Below are 22574 nucleotides of genomic sequence, written 5' to 3'. Positions count from 1 at the left end.
AGTCCTCTGCCCACTCCCTGGGATCTTGCTAACAGTGCGGTGACTCTTGTCCCAGCAGCTTCCTGTACTGGGTGGTGTGTGTGCCTCTGCAATGTTAAGGTTTAAGGAAGAGGCTACAGAAGGGGCTGGCTGGGTCCCAGATCGGGGGCTAAATTTAGGTGTAACCGGGCTCTGCAGTTAGGTACTCATGTTTGTCCGTCACCCAGGACACATTCCCAGGGGCCAGATTCATGAAAATGAAGGTTGAATTCAGATTTCCAATTTCCTACTTTACTGTGACGGATAAAATATTGACTCTCCAAAGACTAATGTTATCTCCTGGTCAGGCTAGCTCTGTTTCTGTCATAAGCAAGATTTGAGGGGAGACGTCCTGGGGCATTGTGCAGTGAGCACGAGTGGTGGTCAGGACCTGGAGCTGGGGAGCTGAGGCTTTGTCCAGACCTGCTGTGTCCTGGGCCGGGGTGCTGCTGGTGGGGCAGACGAGGCACGTGCGATCTGAGAGCAGGGCTGCTGCTCCCGAGAGGCTGCCTTTCCTGGGCCCCAGGCAGACCCCTGCTGCGCACCGGCTCTCTCTGCCCAAGGTGATTTTTTTTTTTTTTTTTTGAGACAGTGTCTCACTCTGCGCAGGCTGGAGTGCAGTGGCACAATGTCGACTCACTGCAACCTCTGCTTCAGGGGTTCAAGTGATTCTGCCACCTCAGCCTCCCAAGTAACTGAGACTACAGGCGTGTGCCACCACACCTGGCTGATTTTTGTATTTTTAGTAGACGCGAGGTTTCACCATGTTGACCAGACTGGTCTCAAAACACCTGACCGCAAATGATCCGCCTGCCTCGGCCTCTCAAAATGCTGGGATTACAGGCGTGAGCCACCAGGCCCGGTCTGCCCAAGGTGATTCTTGACTTAAATTGTGTTTCTCCTTAAATTTGAGTGTTTCCAGATCTCAACACCATTTATGCTTTTCCCTGGGTTCCTGAAATGGCTTTTTTTGTTTATTGGGTGCCAGCTCTTTCTAGCTTCAGTCTCGGCAGGGAATTCCGTTTCCAGCTTCTGGAGCTGCCTTATGTTACTTGGACACAAGATAGCCATAAATTCTGCTAATTAGGGTGTGCATGTGTGGGCAATGTGTGTTGTATTGTTTTAATTTTGTTTCAGAGAACACAGCCTCCAGGAGAGTCACACGTGCAACATCTGGGAGTGTGCTGAGCTCAGGTACCTGGCCATTCAGGTAGCTCAGACAGCAGGTTTCTGAAAGCACTCAGGGAAAGGCCCAAGCCCTCGTTGTACAGCCAGAGCTGGTCACAAAGTGCTGCTCTGCATGCCAGCCTGTAGTCACAAAAATAAGGAACACACTAAGAATCACACCCCTGTGATCCCACATCAGATGTCTCCTCCCATCCTGAGTTATTAATAATTTTATTAAGAATGTTCTTTCAACATGCTTGTATTTATATATGTACTTAACAAGAAATCACCAAGACTGCAGCGGGCAGTTCCTCTTCCCTTTCCTTTTCACTGCCCAGAGAAAGGGAGAAAAAAAAAACAACCTGCTTTTGACTTGTCGCTTGGAGGCTTAATTCCCTTCTTACACACAGCGGGGTCTCCCGCCTCAGGCGCAGCTTGCTTTGAGACCTGCAGTATCACAATTACTGTTCTCTTGCAGCTTGGGCTTAACCAGCTTAAATTACCATTTGACTGAAGGGTGTGAGTGCTGTGTCTGCTTGTGTCTCTTTCCATCAGGGGAAAGATTTGCCAGTGCGTGTTTGAACATCTGCAAGTTCGGGTTTATTTTGGCTCCAGATCTGCATGCAAACTGTTGATCATAGAGTTAGACATTCACAGCGAACCTTCCTGAAGCTTCTAGTTTAGTTTTTAGAGCTTGGTGTCAGAAGACAGCTATTTCAGCAAGTGCCTGAAAATACGAGCAGTTCAGTATTCTAATTGTGTGTGGTGGCGGCTGTTGCTTTAGAGGTGGGTTTAGCAGAGAAGACATTTTGGATGGGGTCATTTCTGTGCATGTCCTGTGTACACAGGCCTGATTTAAAAGCTATATGGACCAGGTGGGGTGGCTCACGCCTGTAATGCCAGCACTTTGGGAGGCCGGGGTGGGTGGGTTACAAGGTCAGGAGTTCAAGACCAGCCTGGCCAACATGGCAAAACCCCATCTCTACTAAATATACAAAAATTATCCGGCCGTGGTGGTGGGCATCTGTAATCCCAGCTACTTGGGAGGCTGAGGCAGGAGAATCACTTGAACCGGGAGGCAGAGGTTGTAGTGAGCTGAGATTATACCATTGCACCCCAGCCTGGGCAACAAGAGCAAAACTCTGTCCAAAAAAAAAAGCTAGATGATAGGGGTGAGGTTGGGGGATGCTTTTTGGGTTAATAATTCCTTCAAGGAATAATGTTATGGAGGACAGGGTTTGAAGAAGTGCTGATCCCTAATCCCAGCAAGAGCCACCTTCCCAGCTTGGCCCTAGGAGCCACATCAGTGCACAGCAGCCTTGCTGCTTGAGCACGCAGCCCCCAGGCCACACAGTAGTGACGGAAAGGTTGGCCCTTTCTCCCCTCAGAGCCACATTGTCCACTGTTCCGCCCTGGGCCCCGGGCACCCACCCCCAGAAATGGCCCCATCAGCACAGACAGGAAGTGCACTTTGCTGGTGAGCAGGTTTGCTGCTTGACAGCCGGCGCTGGGTTTCCCCAGACACTGATGGGCAGTCTTGTTGGAAAATAAGAATCAGAAGACTCCGACACGGACACCCAAGAAATGTCACCTTCTGCTTTACAAAGGGTGTGCCCTTCATATTGACAGGCCCAGCCCCAAAGAGCTTCCTCGGAGCCAGCGTCCTAGGAGAGGCCTGTCATGTGCCAGGGTCAGCTGCTGGGATTCTCCTGGGTTCTGTGTGAAACCAGGCCGATGTGATGACACAGGGAAAGGCAGGAAGGTGTGAGAAGAGAGGAACTGAATCTTGGCTGTTATGACGGCTCTTTGCAGGTTCAGGTGTGGTTGAGAGGGGTGCAGCAGGGTGGGCTGCCATTGTTTCATGCCTGGAAAGTCAATTCCACAGCAAGAGACCCGCTCCATGCATAGGCAGGCCCCCCCATCACCAGGACCTTCCAGCTCCCAGGAGCACCAAGTGCACAGGTTGGGGCGTAGGTGGCATCAGCAGATGAGAGCCCTGAAGTGGCCAGGACCAGGCGGGTCTGGCTGAGGTTCAGCTGAATCCTGATTCTCTGGAATACCTTGGGGAAGTCCCCGAGGAGGCAACCCACTCATGTGGGGAACTTCTCCCCTCCACTGCCATGAAAAAACTCCCTAGAAGAGATGAGGGGTGCAGACAGCACCCTGTCTGGTGGCATTTGATGTGGCCAGAGCCACATCAAATTTGATGTGTCTAGAAGGCCCCTTCTATCCCCAAAGACCTCCCATTAGATGTCAGGGTGTTCGACCTGAGCTTGACCAACTGCCATCGGGTACCAAGGCATGGTGAGAATTGGCAGAGGACTTTTTCTCTTGAAATCACATCCTCGGCTGGGCATGGTGGCTCACGCCTCTAATCCCAACACTTTGGGAGGTCAAGGAGGGTGGATCATGAGGTCAGGAGTTCGAGACCAGTCTGAACAACATGGTGAAACCCCATCTCTACTAAAAATATAAAAGTTAGCTGGGCATGGTGGCGCATGCCTGTAGTCCCAGCTACTTGGGACGCTGAGGCAGGAGAATCACTTGAACCTAAGAGGTAGAGGTTGTGGTGAGCCAAGATCTCGCCACTGCACTCCAGTCTGGGCAACAGAGCAAGACTCTGTCTCAAAAAAAAAGAAAAAAAGAAAAAAGAAATCATATCCTCGTGACCATCTTGTGAGAGGTTTTACTGTGATCCTTGCCTTCAGATGAAGACACTGAACTCTAGTGTCACAGCCAGAAGGCAGCCAGGTCAGGACTGGAATGCAAGCAGTCTGCCCTCAGTCACAGGCGAGGTGCACCTACAGTCACCCCAGTGCCTTTGAAATGCCAGTACGGCAAGGAGGGCGAAACCACACAATGCTAGCAATCACATGCCACCGTGTTGAAGTTCTTTTCTGAGGATCGGTATGCATTCGATTTGAGGCCTTGTGGAGTGTGGGGAGGTAAAGCTGGAAAACCTTGCTTCTTGCAACCAAAGGTCACTCATTGTGTGTGCAACAAGATGACCATGCATGCCTCTGCCCTGACCTTTCTGCTTTAGCCTGGCTGAGCACTGGGTGTCCGAGGCCCCGGGCTGCCCTCCACAGGAATATAGAATTGGCTGTGTGTGCAGCGGTGGGGGCTTTCTGTTCTTGATGCTCCATCTCTATGCAAGATGAGGAGCTCTGCATGTCCCACAAGGTATCTTCAGAAGTACGGAGATCTGCTGTGCTCATCCAAGAAAGCACCAGGACCTCCCCCATAGTCTGGCACCAGGTCCTGGCAGGAAGCAGCCCAGCCCGAAGAACTCAGACGAAGAGAGGCTCATCCAGACCAGGCCAGAGAAGCAGCAGTGAGTGTCGGAGCAACCAGACTGGCAGGAGCTCCCTCCAACCCCAGAGGCTGAGGGGCAGGGCTGGGCGGTGGTGGCACCTGAGCCCATGACTGTGAGGCCCTGGGCAAGGCAGGCTGTAAGAAGTGCAGGGAGGAAGAGCCTGGCCCTCAGCCATGGGTGGGGCCGTGCCTCGGTGATTGGATGGAGGAAGTGCCACCAGCTTCCAAGAAGCATCTGAGTGTCAACAAGCGGATGCTAAAAGTGGGTCTGAGTGGGGAGCCTTCACTCTGCTACACAATGTGCTCCAGAAATGTGCTGTTTGGAGCTTTGCCTGTGACTCCCTGCTTTCATCTTTAGAAAGCGTTCTCGAAGCGATCCTGCCCGTGTGCCCCACTGATCTGTGCTTTTCCCAGTGGCCTGTCTGGAGAGCTGACCCCTCCCAGGGAAGGTTTTCTGGGTTGAGAGCACAGGAGCAACTGCTGTGAACTGTGTCTTCCTGGGAGACCCCACGTAGGGGGTGGCCTTGTCTGCAGCCACATTGGCCGCTGTGCCTATGGTGAGAGCAAGGCTGGCACCGCACAGACTGCCATGAGGGAAAGGAATATTTAATCGGGGCAGCCTCTGTTCGGAGACTGAGCAGAGGAGGTGGGGAGAGAAAGAAGGCAGCCACTCTGGAACATTCTGTGAGCAGAAGCAGAGCCTCAAAGCCTGGACTGCAGGCAGGGAGGCCCACAAGACCTGCTCTGTGGAGAGTGAGTGCGCTGGGCAGGGAGGGGGGTCTGGGAGGAGGGGCAAGGGCACCAGGGCATGGATGGCCTGCAGGTAAAAGCCCAGAACTGGCATGGCCTTGGCATCACACTTGGAAACGCTGAGGTCCTATCCCAGGGAGGCCAGAGACTGGAAGGCAGGAGGGGCTGGTTTCAGCATGCCTGCCCAGGAAGCTCCTATGTTGTGAGCTATGGGCAGCTGTGGAAGGCCCTGGGGCTCGACTTGGGCCTACAGAGGCTGGGCTGGGGCTGGGAGGGAAGAGCAGTCAGGAGTGGGCAGGAGCCACCGCCTGGACTGGATGCCTCAGGGATGGCTCCATGGAAGAATCGAACAAATGAGGCGACAGTGTGGGGGCCATTACCATCATCCCCTCGTTGTGACTGGCTGTGCTGGCTTGGGTTCTCCAGAAGCAGAAGCAGCATTAGGGGTGCAGACGGCACACTGGGGGTTCACACCCGTGACAGGAGGAGGAGGAGGCCGCTGGGTCCTCCACCTACAACTCAGTCTCACCTCCTCTGCACCGCTGCCAGCGGGGACTGCCCTTCCAAGGAGCCAGGGTCGGGGAGGTTGCAGAGATGCCCGACCCTGTGCCCCCACCTCGCCTGGGTGTGACCAGAGTAGCACATAGGGCCAGAAGAGGCTGGAGCTCGGGCACCCACCATGCTCTTAGGGACCAGGAGCCTGGCCACTGTCCAGGGGCACCTGGTGCTAAAGGGAGACCGACCTTGCAGAGTTGCGTCTCCACAATGTGTGTCCCTGGCAGGGCTTCCTGACACGCTTCACCAGGCACCATGCACATAGCAGCACACAACTGTGGGCCCCCAGTGACTTGAAGGCCTCTCCCTCCTCTCCCCTTCTTTTCTTCTTCTTTTTCCTCTTTCTCTTCCCCCTCCTCCCCTCCCTCCTACCCCTTCTTCTCCTCCCCTCCGCCCAGATTAGAGTAGGGTACAGTGGGGAAAAATGAAAGCCATACCAGGAGTTAGGAGACTCCCTCTGTCACCTCTCGTAATTCCAGCCTCAGCAGTCCCAAGCCGGCAGCAGGGCCCCTCTGCCCCATTGCAGGAGGTCTGGGGACCGGCTCTAGAGCGTTGATAAAAACAATCTGTCATCCACCAAGAGCTGGCAATCCTAAAACATTTCAGTGATGAAATGCTCCTTTCTCCCCCAAATTTTTTTTGTGTGTTGCTAAGTTCTAAGATGATAAAACAGTTGCTATGTTTTAATACTATATATGCACACTTCAAATTAACATGAGCAACAAACTCTATATGAAAGTAAAAATGGAGAACTCCCAGTTAACAAGCAAGACCGACACACAAGGACGCAGGCTCAGTGACGGTCTTGTGTCGGTTTTCTTTGACATATCACATTTTGTTTATTCAAGTGTTGGTGGGCATTTGGGTTGTTTCTGCCTTTTGGCTATGATGAATAATGCTGCCATAAACATTTATGTATAGGTTTTCGCATGAACATGTTTTCTTTTCTCTTGGATATATTCTTCTTCTTCTTCTTCTTTTTTGTTTTTTTTTTTTTTTTTTTTTTTTTTTTGAGACGGAGTTTCGCTCTTGTTACCCAGGCTGGAGTGCAATGGCACGATCTCGGCTCACCGCAACCTCTGCCTCCTGGGTTCAGGCAATTCTCCTGCCTCAGCCTCCTGAGTAGCTGGGATTACAGGCACGCGCCACCGTGCCCAGCTAATTTTTTGTATTTTTAGTAGAGACGGGGTTCACCATGTTGACCGGGATGGTCTCGATCTCTTGACCTCGTGATCCACCCACCTCGGCCTCCCAAAGTGCTGGGATTACAGGCGTGAGCCGCCACACCCGGCCATATTCTTCTTTTTTAAATTTATTTTACTTGAGGTGCATACTATCTCTGACATTTCTCCCCATGTTATCCCTCCCCACCCCCCCTCCCCCCCACCCCCTGCTGTCTCTCCCCTACACCCCCCAACTGCCCCCAGTGTGTGATGCTCCCCTCCCTGAGTCCATGTGTTCTCATTGTTCAACACCCACCTATAAGTGAGAACATAGTGTTTGGCTTTCTGTTCTTGTGTCAGTTTGCTGAGAATGATGGTTTCCGGATTCATCCAAGTCCCTACAAAGGACACGAACTCATCTTTTTTTTATGGCTGCATAGTATTCCATGGTGTATATGTACCACATTTTCTTTGTCCAGTCTGTCATTGATGGGCATTTGGGTTGGTTCCAGGTCTTTGCTATTGTACGCAGGGCTGCAATGAACATACACACGTATGTGTCTTTATAGTAGAACGATTTATAGTTCTTTGGGTATATACCCAGTAATGGGATTGCTGGGACAAATGGAATTTCTATTTCTAGATCCTTAAGAAATTGCCACACTGTCTTCCACAATGTAAATTAGTTGAACTAGTTTACGCTCCCACCAACAGCGTAAAAGTGTTCCTATTTCTCCACATCGTCTCCGGCATCTGTTGTCTCCAGACTTTTTAACGATCTCCATTCTAACTGGCATAAGATGGTATCTCAATGTAGTTTTGATTTGCATTTCTCTAATGACCAGCGATGATGAGCATTTTTTCATATGTTTGTTGGCCTCATATATGTCTTCTTTTGAAGATTCAGAATGGTTTGCAGTGTGAACTCCCAGGCATGGGTCTCCTATGCTGTGGGATTCCATTACTGCCCTTCAAGCTTGAAATAGCCCCCAAGAGCCAGGCAGAGACTGCCACTGTGGCTTGTTGTGTGACCACTTGGAGTGTGGACCTGTCTTCACAATTGTTTTACTGCAGAAATGTCTGAAATCCACTAAAATGGATCCAAAGAAAAACATGGACACACTACTGTGGAATTTGTTGTGAATGGGGCTTTTGTGGATCTCTCACAATCTCATCCTTTGGTTTAACACTCTTGCTAATTACGTGTATACCTTGCTTAATGTGACAGACACTTTTCAAAATGAAAATAAAGCAAAATGTTCCTTGATGGATGAATGAAGACAGATCCATATTGCCAAACCTGACGTAAAGAGAAGCTCCGTCTTGATTTAACCACTGACACATTTCCCGAAGTTAAGGCTCAAAAACAAATTGTAATTATTCATTAATGGGACAGATGAACTTTTTCCCCATTTTTCAGAATAGGATTATTGTAATTAACAAGTCTTAGTACATGACTAAGTGCATTTCAGAGTCAAATTTAGAATAATTCTACGTCGATACAATTTATTAAGACTACCTCTACTGCAAAAACAACCATAGTACACCTCTATTTGGCCATGTGATCTGGTGAAATGTTTGTCACGCAGCATGCCCTCTTTCTGTGCCAAGAATCACCATGTGCGTATCTCCTTTTTACTGTAATACTTATTTTTGTTCTTATTTTTACTAGCATGATGAATATAAAACTCAATAAAAGTTTTACTGTATACATTTCTTCTGTCCCTTATTTGTTTTATCCCATGATTATTAATGATTGTCACATAGAACATTAATCAGATTTTCCTAACACCTGAGATTGGCCAACTGGTTCCATTTCATTTTTTCTACAGAAACAGAAGTGAAAAGGTCTTGAAAATTATCTGAATTTCACAGCTTCTTTCATTCTTTTTTTTTGAGACAGAGTCTGGCTCTGTAGCCCAGGCTAGAGTGCAGGGGCACAACCTCAGCTCGCTGCAACCTCCACCTCCTGGGTCCTGGTTCCAGCAGTTCTCCTGCCTCAGCCTCCCGAGTAGCTGAGATGACAGGCACATGCCACCACACCCCATTATTTTTTTTGTATTTTTAATAGAGATGGGGTTTCACCATGTTGGCCAGGCTGGTCTTGAACTCCTGACCTCATGATCTGCCCACCTCAGCCTCCCAAAGTGCTGGGATTACAGGCATGAGCCACTGTGCCCAGTCGCTTCTTTCATTCTTTCTAGTCCTTTCTTCAAAGATAACTGAAGGTGACTGGTGATTGTTGAGGACCCTGGATGAGATAGCTGCCTTGCTTTTCCTGAGTGTGTCCTATGGGTATCCTTCCCACTAAGAGACTCAGCATAGGAAAGTCTGCATCTCACGGGAGGCCAGCAGAGGCTGAAGCTTCCCCCTTTCTCTTTGTCAAAGAAACCCCATTATGGTGTCTTTAAATTACCATTTCCCCAAGGGCATTTCAGAGTCAGCTTTATCATTTATGTAGATAACAACTTGTTAAGACTACCTTTACTGCAAAAAAACAAAAAAATTCACAGAACACCTCTATTGGATGATGTCATGTAATTCGAATATTTGTGAATTTTTGATGAGGCCCAGTCATGCAAATGCCTCTTTCTGTGCTGAGAATCACCACGTGCATTTCTCTAAAGTGGGACTCCAGCCTTCCTGCCAGGAGACCTGAAGCTTCTTGAGGGCAGGGCCTGGGGCTTTTCCGCCACTTAGAAGGGGCTAGTGCACAGTAGGTGCTGGGTCCCCTTCCACCACGGACCCTCTGGCCCTCGTCAAATCATTGGTCCTGGGCATGTCTCTGCTCCTCCCTCCCTTTGCCTGCTGTCAGAGCCTCCCTGTGGCCTTGCTGGTTTCAGGCAGTTGCCGGGTCCAGCTAACCCCTCAGAGCTGCGGGTATAACGTCTGTGCTTCCACTATCTGGACTAGTCTCCCTCGTTCACAGAAAGAGCGAAGTCTTGGAGCTGTGTGTGCACTGTGCTGTTACCAGTGTGCTGGCCAAGTGCCCGACTGAGCGGTCTGCCTGGTAACACGACCCCTTCTGCTCCCTGAGTCCTTCTCACTCACCCCACCTTTAGAAATACGCTCGGCCCTCCTTGCCCTCCGCACGCTGTGGAACAGGCAGGGCCTGCTTCAGCCCACGTGGAGCTTCATAAGCTTCTCCACGTGTCAACATCATTTGTTTCTGGGCCTTTCTTTTAAAAGAAAGTTTTAGGAATTGACTCTTAAGCCTCTTAAGCTTTCTTTTTATGAAAGGAAATATTAACATTCTAACTTTTTAAAATTTTGTTTCCTTAAGCTAAAAAAAAAATCATGCTGACACGTTCATTCCCTTTTTCTTCATTTAAATCAGGTCCTTAGTCTCCACCCGTGTGAACTGCTCTTGCGGCTCCACCCTCTGGCTTCGCCCACCTTCTGGTTTGGGTTTTTAAACTATTATCTCTTTCTGAGCATATCATTGACCTGATTCTTGTCACCTTTCACTCAAATCTATGCACTTACTATCTGATACCCTTGTTCTATTTCCTGGATTTTTTCATTCACTGCCTTTCTCACAGTGTATGCTCATTTCTTGGAAGAGTTTGATACCGACTGTTTGCTCTGAATAAAGTTCACTGTAGCAGTTGAAACGAGTTGTTTAAAGCAACTTTTCTTGGAAAGATGCACAGCTTCTGACAGACTCCCACACTGCTCTATAAAATGCCTGAGTTCACACTGAACAACCTGAGCCACCATCCCCAAACAACTGCCCTGTTGACCACGTCCCCACTGCGGGCTCCCGGCCGAGACCTCACAGGTCTCGTGAGTGCTTCCGGGTCACCCATGGCATCCAGGTTTGCAAATCTGTTTTACTTTACAACATCTTTTCTGTAGGTTTCTTAGGAAAAAAAAAAAAACCCAAAAAAACAGATTCTCTAGATTTTCTGTCCAACAGCTTCTTTCTGAGATTACAAAAAAATGTATTATTCCTTCAAAATAAAAGAAGTCTATGTCAGAATGCCAAAAACCACTTTTACTTGGCCAATTCTAGAATGCTTTTCAAAGTGTTTTCCACTTTCAGAGAACTTTCACAAAAATTAACTCATTTTCCCAACAAACCTGTGAAATAACAAATGCACATTTAGCTCTGAGGAGCAGAGTCTAATCTACCGCTGTGGCCTGACTCTGGGTCCAAGGCTTTTCACCCTGTACCGCACTGGGACCCAGGGACGACGAGCTCTCCAAGTCAGCAAAACAAAAAGCTTTCAGAAGAATTTAGAAGCAAAGGTCAAGCCTAAACAAATGACATAACTGATTTGAAATTGATTTGTGTATAAGTTCATGAAAAAGAAACAACCAGTGGAGGAGACCGGTTACCTAACTAACCCACACGGCAGTGCTGTCACCACACAGTATAGTCATGCAACTTTTTTTTCAATTAAATAATTTTATTGGGGAAAAAAAATCACTTTGAACACCAAAGCAAGAAAACTATTATTCAATCAGTTTCCCAGATCACATGCAAAGAACTCAAATGCTCAGGGAAATTGTTTTTCTCAAGGATATGCATTCAGGCTCTAGGACTTTGAAGTCATCTCGAGGGTTTTCGTAGGCGTGAACTGGTTGTATCTGGGATCCCACCGAGGAAGTCTGCACACACAGCTGGGCACCATTTTGATGAGAAGAGGGCAGTGAGTAGACATGGATTTTTCAGGGAGAGACATTGCTGGAAGAGCCAAAGACAATTCCAAATTCTCCCAAATTCTTGGAAGAGCTAAGAAACACAAAGTTACCAAAAAGCAGCAAGAGACCCCCGGAAGCTTCCTGGGAGAGCAGATGAGGCTAGTGGCCCCAGCACTGAGCCAGCAGGGAGGAGGGAATTTGACCTGGGTGACTGCCCGGGAGCAGGCGCAGGTGCTTCAACAGAAGGGCCTGCTCTGGGGACCACTCGAGGTGGATGGAGGCTGCTGCTTCATCCATAGTTGGACAGACCAAGCACCGAATTACGTGTTCTAAGAAACACCGTTCTGAACCAATGACTTCTATTTAGTCTAATACAGATCATCAAACATAAATGAATATACTTTTAAGGCCATACAGCCAATGATGTCCTCTTGCCCCAGAGGTAAGGGTTGTTTTGCCCTAAAACTTTTATTTAAAAAAAGAGATAAAGGGCCGGGTGCGGTGGCTCACGCCTGTAATCCCAGCACTTTGGGAGGCCGAGGCGGGTGGATCACGAGGTCAAGAGATCGAGACCATCCCGGTCAACATGGTGAAACCCCGTCTCTACTAAAAGTACAAAAAATTAGCTGGGCATGGTGGCGCGTGCCTGTAGTCCCAGCTACTCGGGAGGCTGAGGCAGGAGAATTGCCTGAACCCAGGAGGCGGAGGTTGCGGTGAGCCGAGATCGCGCCATTGCACTCCAGCCCGGGTAACAAGAGCGAAACTCTGTCTCAAAAAAAAAAAAAAAAAAAAAAAAGAGATAAAGAAAAGCTTGTAAGTCCTTGAAAAAGAATTTAATTACTTCAAAAGAAAAATGTGAATGGGAAAAGAAGCAATGGGGCAATTAAAAAATGGCCATGACAACCACCTGTTTAAAGAGATGGTAGCTAAATGGAATGATGGGCATCCCTCTGACTTTGTGAGCCAGACTGAACTGAGTCAGCACAGCACCACCACCGCCCTCTTCAGCATCTACCAGCTTCAGACTCAAAGGTTGGGAAGCAGAAAACCATGACATTCTTCAGAAGTAAGAAGCAACTTGAGATTTGGGAAATTAGCCTGACTGGCATCACTTGGGTGGCAAAGGTTTTATTTTTTTCCCAGATGTATACTTTTCGATCTGGTTATGGCACTGGACAACTGTTCATGTGTGGAAAGAAAACTTCTCCAAACGACTTCTGAAATTTATATTTATTGATCTGTTTGCCGAAAAGAAGCAGGCAAGATTTAAGGTAAAAAAAAAAAAACAAAAACAAAAACAAACAACTGTGCGTCTTCTGTAGTGACACCACCTTTTTCTTATTTCTGTATTTTGTGAGACCCTCGTGCTCAAATCTCACTCAAGGAGACCTCAGTGTAAAATCCCCGGTATGTATTTCACAGAACAGGCAGGGGACCACACTGCTACCCTGTGATCCTTCAGTGCCTGCTGATCAACAAAAACCAAAGAAAATGTTCTACACGCCGTTTTCTAGGAAACGAGTGGGATTTGATCAGGTAGCTCCTGACCTCCCAGCCAGGGCAGCCTGATCAGAATTATTTATGACTTCAGTGGCTTTCTCTGCAGTGCTGTCAGGCACTGCTGGGCTCGTCACCTCCTTGGCTGCCCTCCTACTCAGGTTCATGAGGCTTCTCCAGTCCTCAGTTTACCAGGCCTTAGATTGGGGCAGGATTTCTCAGAGTTTCGCTGTTCTGTAGCATATCAGATGGAGAGTCATTAAAAGTTAGAAGTGTCTTTTTGATGTGTGGCCTTTGGGAGAAATTAGAATCATAGAAACTATCTCCGCTGTTCACTGTCACCATAGCCACACGTCTAGCAAATGATAGACTTTTCTACCATCACCTTTCTTTACCCAAAACTTGGCCAGATTTGGGGTCCCTGGATAATTTACCCCAAAGCCCCAGTTTCTAGCCCATTTCTCGCGTTGCTTGGCTCCGTGGAGCTGAAGATTCCTAAAATGCCAAGTGTTGCCTCCGTCAGGGCTGTGTGTCCAGCCGCGTTCATGTTTATAATGTGGCAGGAGTAGCCTCTCCAGTAGTGGACAGACACCCCCCTCGTGGCACCCCAGACAGGCCATGAACTCCCTGAAAACCTCTAGGTCTCTAGGTAAAGAGTAGATATTTTTTACAGTAAATTAACAGCTCCAAGAAGACATGGGTTGCCCTGCCCCATTTATGCTAAGATTCCTCAGAATTTCTTTGAACAGCAACAGCAGCTGTCCTGTAATGCAAACCAAAGGACAGAGAAACTTTGTTTTATGTTTTGTTTTGTTTTACTTTTTACTATGGTAGAGTTTTGAGTGGGCAACGGGGAAGTCTGAGTGTCTGAGTGGTTTCAAGTCTTTTTTCCTCTTTAGATAGCAGGTCACACTGGGCATGTTTCATTGCTGATACGTTATTTTATATCCTAACAGACAACACAGACTGCCTTACAAGACACGCCCGTGCAGATCCCCGGCTCCGCCCCTGGCCGTGTTGAACTTGGGTGACCATGCATACACATTATTTTCCACAGAAAGATACACACCAGAGCTCACTAGACAGCCCATTGGGTTGCATCAGGTGCTAACAGACATTGCAGCTGTCTGACCAGCAAAAATATTGTGGGCTTGCTGTAACGGTCATTTGGCTAACTAGAATGTGGGGAATCTGATCTGTTTTTTTTTTTTTTTTTTTTTTTTTTTTGAGATGGAGCCTCACTCTTATCCCCGAGGCTGGAGTGCAGTGGCACAGTCTCAGCTCACTGCAACCTCCACCTTCCAGCTTCAAGTGATTCTCCTTCCTCAGCCTCTCGAGTAGCTGGGATTACAGGTGCCCGCCACCAGGCCTGGCTAATTTTTTTTCTTTTTCTTTTTTTTTTTTCTTTTTTGAGATGGAGTTTCATTCTATCTGCAGTGGCAGAACCTCGGCTCACTGCAATCTCTGCCTCCCGGGCTCAAGAGATTCTTTTGCTTCAGCCTCCCGAGTAGATAGGATTACAGGCGCCTGCCACCGTGCCCAGCTAATTTTTTTATTTTTTATTTTTGTGTTTTTAGTAGAGACAGGGTTTCACCATCTTGGCCTGGCTGGTCTTGAACTCCTGACCTTGTGATCCACTCACCTCAGCCTCCCAAAGTGCTGGGATTACAGGCATGAGTCATTGCGCCCGACCCTAATTTTTGTATTTTTAGTAGAGATGGGGTTTCACCATGTTGGCCAGACTGGTCTTGATCTCCCGACCTCAGGTGATCCGCCTGCCTCGGCCTCCCAAAGTGCTGGGATTAAGGCATGAGTCATCGTGCCTGGCCTGATCTCTCCCTTTTTAGAGGTTTATTTCCCATAGTTAAAGGAAATCACAGCGACTTGTTTTAACTCCTATTTTGATTTTCTTCTCCTACAAAACACTACCCTCTCCTAATTTTTTTCATGCTTTTTGAAAACAGCTTTATTGAGGTAAGATTTATATATCATAAAGTTCAGCCATCTACAGTGTACACGGATCTTTAGTAAATCTACTGTGGTGTGCAGCCGTCTTCATCATGTTGTTTCAGAATATTTTCATCACCCCAATGAGATACCTCACCCCATAGGCAGTGCATTCCCATTCCCACTCCCTATACTGACAACGACCAATCTCCTTTTTGTCTCTATCAGTTTGCCTTCTTAGGACATTTCGTATAAAACGAGTCATGCAGTCTTTCTTGTCTGGCTTTCTTCACCCAGCATAGAGTTTCTGAGATTCAGCCCCCCTGGGGTATGGTCTGGGCGGTCCTTCCCTTTTGATTGAACACCTTGGTTTCTTTCTTATTGGAGTGCAGGACTGATCACTACTGAGCTGGAGGAGTGTTTCTCCACTGGGGCCGACTGCCCCCAGGGGACATTTGTCTGGAGACATTTTTGGCCGTCACACCTGGGGTGGGGGCTGCTCCTGACATCAAGAAGATAGGGGAAGCTGCTAAGCCCCTGCAAAGCACAGGGCAGCCTCCCCAGCCGGGAATTACCCGGCCCCAGTGTCACGAGTGCCAAGGTGGAGGGTCTTGTGTTAGGCTTCACTGAATTTTCACTTACCATCGCGGTACCTGTCTAGAACCACGTGGTGCACGACGTAAACCTCCTTCCCATTGACAGTGCTGCATGCCGCTGTACTGGAGTTTTTGCCTAATTTTTACATATATTTGAAATATAAACTCTTGTGGAATTGATGACTTTTCTTACCATTTGGGTAAATTCTGGAATTTCCTAAAATATTATTGGTAGTATGCACTCTCCATGAGAGAAAGATGAGGAGAAAAACGGCACAACCCTCGTCTCCTGGTTGAGATCTCCATACAACCTGGTTTTAGCAATAGAAAAACAGCAAGTGGTGTTGGCTGATGCAGGCTAAGGTCCCAGGAAGCTGCCGAAACAAGCAGGAAGCTTCTAATAAAGGCATCTACTGAAGTACATTCAGTTTATTCAGCAACAAGTTGCATTTCATTCTTTTTTTTTAAAAGAAGATTAAATCATTTACTTTTTAATACAAATTCATACATTCAAATGAAAGGGGTATATTGTGTTTAGATGGACACGTTTCAAAGTATGCTGAAAAAACAAACAGGCTTAACTTTGACCCCTTCCTACTATCTCCACCCCTATTTTGTTAGTTCTTTAATGAAAAGCATCTTAATCTACCTAAACTTCTACATAATTCTATTAATTATCATTTGACTATTTATTGCTTTGACAATGGACTTAACAACATTCTCAGTACTTCTCCAAGTTTTTCTTATATAACCAAGCATTTTAGGCTAACTTTTTTTTTTTGAAAGGTTTGTAGCATTATTATTATTATTATTTTTTCATGTTACCCTATTTTGTTCTTTTTTTAATTGCATTTTAGGTTTTGGGGTACATGTGAAGAACATGCAAGATTGTTGCATAGGTGCATACGTGGCAGTGTGATTTGCTGCCTTCCTCCCCATCACCTATATCTGGCATTTCTCCCCATGCTATCTCTCCCCAACTCCCCACCCCCCACTGTCCCTCCCCTATTTCCCCCCAACAGACCCCCGTGTATAGTGCTCCCCTCCCTGTGTCCATGTGTTCTCATTGTTCAACACCCACCTATAAGTGAGAACATGCGGTGTTTGATTTTGTGTTCCTGTGTCAGTTTGCTGAGAATGATGATTTCCAGGTTCATCCATGTCCCTACAAAGGACGCGAACTCATCGTTTTTGATGGCTGCATAATATTCCATGGTGTATATGTGCCACATTTTCCCTGTCCACTCTATCATCGATGGGCATTTGGGTTGGTTCCAGGTCTTTGCTATTGTAAACTGTGCTGCAATGAACATTCGTTCATTCATTTTTATGGTGTGAGGACCAATGTTCCACACTCAGGTTGTATTTTGCCAGTGCTGCTTCAGAATTTTGAATCTACTGTTATTCTTTTTTTTTTTTTTTTTCGATGAAACTGGTTTAATAAGCCTTACATTTGAATGCATTCTGTTCTTTCAAAACTGCTAACCAGTTTTCATGTTTATCGCCACTTGCTGCTGCTGGAAAAAAGTTAGGAGCTACTATGTTTTACTCATATCTTTGGATAAAGCAGCAGCGCAAATCCCAGGATTCTCAAAGCAGTTCCAACCACGGCAAACCAAGAACGAAATCACAGAGAAGTGGGAAACAGATGTGTCTGGTTTAATAAAAAGGGGAAGGGTCATCAGGTGGCCACATCCTTTCCTTGTCATTCATATCCTCAACCTACAGATCCTTTCTACCCTCCTAAGTTTGAATACAGTCAAGGTTAGTTGGGTCAAAAACTGATGTTAATGATGATTAAAAAGAGATACAAAACTCAGCACCCCCTTCATTAAAAATAAAGGTTGAGAAACTTTATAAGAAAGAACTAAAATATTCTTGTAGCTGCTTGGGGAGTTCTTAAGCCTTCCACATACAGAGATATCGTCATATCCACAGGAGGTCACGCGGACTACAACCAAACCGAGTCCATTACTCATTCCCTCTCCGGCGCTTCTCGTGGCTCTTCTTAGACCTTTCAGGAGACTTGGAGTGGCTCCTGCGTCTGTGACTACGGTGATGACCTGGGGACTTGGAACGGGATCTGTGCTGCCGATCTCGGGACCTGCTGTGGTGACGTCTTGGACTCTTGCTGAGATGACTTTCTCGACGCGGGGAGGGGCTTCTCCTTTTGGGAGATGGGCTTCGCCTTCTGTAGCGCAGTGCGGGACAGCGGCGGGGCTTGTCCAAGTCTCGGTAGCTTCTCCGACGGTGATCAGGTGATGGCACTCTTTCCAACTTCTCATCCTCTTCCTCTTCCTCTTCCCTGGACTCCACATTGCCCATGTCCTCTTCCAGAGCACTAACTCGAGGCTCCAGTTGCTCAGCTTCCTCAATACATAGCGTTTCTGCAGCCGGGGCAAAATGATATCACACACTCTTTCACTGTGCAATAGTTCATCAATAAATTCATCTACGGGCCGGGCGCGGTGGCTCACGCCTGTAATCCCAGCACTTTGGGAGGCCGAGGTGGGTGGATCACGAGGTCAAGAGATCGAGACCATCCTGGTCAACATGGTGAAACCCCGTCTCTACTAAAAATACAAAAAATTAGCTGGGCACGGTGGTGCGTGCCTGTAATCCCAGCTACTCAGGAGGCTGAGGCAGGAGAATTGCCTGAACCCAGGAGGCGGAGGTTGCGGTGAGCCGAGATCGCGCCATTGCACTCCAGCCTGGGTAACAAGAGCGAAACTCCATCTCAAAAAAAAAAAATAAATAAACTCATCTACATGCATCAATTCAAACTCCTCATTGCGCTTCTGGCTCTTGGTTTTTTGATAGTCATTGTACAAAGGCTCCTGGTACTTGTAGCAATCAATTGCAGTGCCTGTCAGCCTCATGTAAAGTGACCCCAACATGTGGACATACTTGAAATCTTCATTTTTGATAAACTCCCCAACATGTGGACATACTTGAAATCTTCATTTTTGATAAACTCTACAATGATATCCTTCTTGGATTGAATCTGAAGCATCTTCAAGGTTAAACACAGAAAGGGTGTTGGTTTTATGTAGCCACCATAGACGCCACCCACAAACCTTAACTCCGTGGCTTTCTCAACTACAAGTTCAGCTGTAAGTCCAAAGTACTCCTCTTTCCAGTACTTAGACTCATAGATTCGCGCTCGAATGATCTCCAGCAGATATTGAGGGTTGGTGTCATGGATGCTGTGCACATCCTGCACTGTACGGTTAGCCACTTCAGAATGCCTTCGATTCTCGAATCTACTGTTACTCTTAATATGAAGGAATGAAGTTCACGGTGGGGTAGAGGTTAAAAGGAAACAGATCAAAAGAAACAAAACTAAAGAAGTTCTTATCATCCAGCATTTGGCACAGCATAAAATCCCTTTAGGAGCAAGAAGAAATCAGCCTGATTTAAAATATTTTGTTTTATCTGAGACCAGGGACTTGCTGACCGCTCACTTCTTTTTATCTGGGGTGGCTGAGATGCCAAGAGATGAAATTCTATCTCTCAGTTCTTTGGAGCTCTGTGTGTTGATGAATTAGAAACAAAGTACTATGTTCGGAGCTTCATAACGTAAGAGGAGACTTCTGTGATGCGAGTCGGCGAACTGCAGTTGGCAGAGGGTACCTTTGGGGATTTGACAAATACACAGTGGCGGCGTTTCGGCTACCCAGGCTGTCTCGTCTCCCTGACCCCTCTTTTGCTCCAGTGGGCAGCTCTGCTTTGGCCCTGAGAGGAGGACATGGGGAGGTAGTGGGTCGAGCTCCCGAGGCTCTGCTGCAGCCTCGGGACCCTCATCACCCCTCCTCTTTGAGAATAACCACACCAGAAATATATGATGAGGGTAAACTGAGGGCAAAGCACACACATGCACACATACAGAACACATGCATACACACGTGTGTACACATATGCACACACATGTATACACACAACACATGCCTAAACACATACAGCATGTGCACCTATGAACACACACACAATGCATACATACACGCGTGTGCACATCTGCATTTGCATATACGATACCGGCAGATACACATGAGACACACACATCTACATATATACAATGCATACACACACTATGTGTGTACACACAATAACATGCCTATACACATGGAGCATGTGCACACACAGTACATGCATACACACATACGTGTGCACATCCACACATATATGTGCACATATGTACATATACACAATGCATGTGTACACAGACACATACACACGATTCATGCACGTACAAAGTGTGTACACACACTCATACAGGACTCACATATACACACACACATTCCTCAGAGTTATTGCAGGCACTTGGACACATTCTTTATTCATCACCACCAGATTGATACTGTGTCCTGTGTTACAGAGGAGGGAGCTGATGCTAAAAGAGGTTAAATAATTTGCTTGGAGCCACACAGCAGGTAAGTAATAGAGCCTGGGTCGAAACCAGGGTCTCTCCAAATCTGAACTCCAAAGAGAGAAGGAGCACAAAGGAAGTGTTGCCTTTAAGAAGATGCGCCGTCACCACTCTGGGCTCACCCATGCATTCAAACTGAGGTGCCTGCCCTTCTAGGAATGGGGGACAGGGAGAAGGGAGAAGCTAGGGAAAGAGAATCTGGAGTTTGTGCCAGGGCTTTTGAGATTAAGTTCTTCATTCACTAAGGAAGGGCTTCGGAACACAAAGGGTGTGGGCAGGGGTGTTTGGGGCAACCGGTTGGAGGGAAAGTGAAGTTTAATGATGCTCTTGATTTTAATCCCCACGTTATCACTTTTCTCTTAAAGAAGTCTGGGAGACACACACACACACACACACACACACACACACGAAAGATGTGCCATCACAGGCAGGTATTCCAGCCCGGCCATCCCAACACCACTGAGCAGCAGCCACGTGCACTCAGCGAGGACATGGGAGTCCACCTGAATGTGACGCACAGGAGTGTGATAATAGACTTCATCCCCTCCTCCCTCTCTTACCCTCTCTCTCCCTCTCTCTAAAAGAAGGAGATGTAAGCGAAGCCCCCTGCCCCCCACCCCATCTTTCTCTAAACCATTCCAGGAATTAAAGTAGTTTGCTTTTTGGCTGTGGGCTGTGGTGGCGAGGGGAGGGGTTCTGAATTCTCTGTGCTCATCTCTTCTCTCCAGAGTTGGTGAGAGGATGAAGCTCTGAGAATCCCAGGGAGGAGAGTGGTTAGTGGTTGCTGTTACAGTCCCCTCAGGAGTGTGTCAATTTTTCCCTGAAGGTGACATTCTGTCCCCAGTAATGTTCGTGGCTGATGGAGACCTGCAGACTCTCCAGGAGCAGCAACCTCCCAGCTCTGTGAGAAGTTGTTACCTATGAGAACTTTACGCCAAAGCTGCTCCCTGAACCCACACAGGCTCCCTGGGTACAGCTGGGCTCACGGCCCCCAGGACTTCCCTTCTGTTTGCTTCTGTGATTGCGTTCCCATCCTTGAGTCTTCTTTGGAGACATTTTATTTTGTAAATAAGAGCATTTCAATTATTATTATTATTTTGTGATGGCGTCTCGCTCTGTTGCCCAGGCTGGAGTGCAATGGTGTGATCTCAGCTCACTGCAATCTCCGACTCCCTGGTTCAAGCAATTCTCCTGCCTCAGCCTCATGAGTAGCTAGGATTACAGGCACATGCGGCACCACGCCCAGCTAATGTTTGTATTTTAAGTAGAGATGGGGTTTCACCATGTTGGCCAGGCTGGTCTCCATCTCCTGACCTTGTGATCTGCCTGCCTTGGCCTCCCAAAGTGCTGGGATTACAGGCATGAGCCATTGCATCTGGCTATTACTATTATTTTTTAAATGGGACTCTGGCACTTAGGAACTGTTTATCCCAACTTTGGAGACATACTATGCAGCCAGGGAAAAGTGACATCAACCCTAAAAATAGTGAAATTCCTCAGACCACTCAGCCCTGACCAGGTGCTGACTTCCTGCGTGGCCAAGTGACTGGACTGCCAATCCATTCTACGCTTGTGGACCACCTTCTCTACCAATGAACACAAAGCATTTCATTTCTTCTTAATTTCAACAGATTTTAATTGATGAAAATTGTATATGGGTATAGTGTACAATATATTTTGAAAATACGTGAATATTGTAGAACAAGTACAAGGCATCCATTGTACAATACAGTGAATATAGTTAATAACAGTGTATTGTGTGCTTGCAAATTACTAAAATAGATTTTAAGTATTCTCACCACCAAAATAAGTGTGGCAGAGCATACATTAATTAGATTGATTTAACCATTGCATGAAGCATTTTGACAAGTTTTTTAACCCTCGTCCTGTTGTCCTTAGGAAGAGTGCTTTTCACAACTGCTGAAAGGAAAGGAGATATGTCTCATTTTTACCACAGAGGGCAGGATGGCGACTAGAGGAAGATGGCAGCGGCTGCCGCCTGCTTCTCCCGGCCTGCCCACTCGCCAAGGACTTTCAAGCCTCATGTCCTTCAGCATCAGGCTGAACCTGCAAGTTCATCCTCAGACTTCTGGGAAACTTGCTCAGGGTCCCAGAGTTAGAAATGTCCTCACAAAGTCACAAACGGAAGCCTGGTCCTGAAGCTGCCTGTGTGGTCCTGCCTGGCAGAGCCCAGGTTTTCTGTGACTTGCTGCCCTGTAAGGGCCCGTGGAAGCCACTGCAGAGGGGCTGGTGGAAAGAGTTCTGGATTCCGGGCTCTGGGATGTGAAGGGAATGGACTGCAGGGGAGGGGGCCGTCAGCTTCAAAAATGCTGCCAAAATAAATGTTAATCAATGAATGATTGATTCTGCGAGTGTGGGGTTTCGGTGACTCTTGAGTACCTGTCCTGCAAACATTTACACACTGCATCTCCATGTGGGCAGGGACCATAGGTGCCCACCTCCTATCCCCTGAGATAGGGTTGATAGCATTGG

General features: G+C 47.4%; 1 pseudogene; it reads right to left on the bottom strand.

Annotated features, from left to right (window-relative positions):
* Positions 1-17626: 17626 nt before the first annotated feature.
* LOC105725739 (pre-mRNA-splicing factor 38A-like) lies at positions 17627-22126 on the bottom strand (annotated as a pseudogene).
* Between the last annotated feature and the right edge of the window lie 448 nt (positions 22127-22574).

Source organism: Aotus nancymaae, unplaced genomic scaffold (assembly GCF_030222135.1).
Source record: "Aotus nancymaae isolate 86718 unplaced genomic scaffold, 86718_ANA_hifiasm-v0.15.2.pri h1tg000098l, whole genome shotgun sequence".
Taxonomy (NCBI): domain Eukaryota; kingdom Metazoa; phylum Chordata; class Mammalia; order Primates; family Aotidae; genus Aotus; species Aotus nancymaae.
This window is presented reverse-complemented; position numbering and strand designations above follow the sequence as displayed.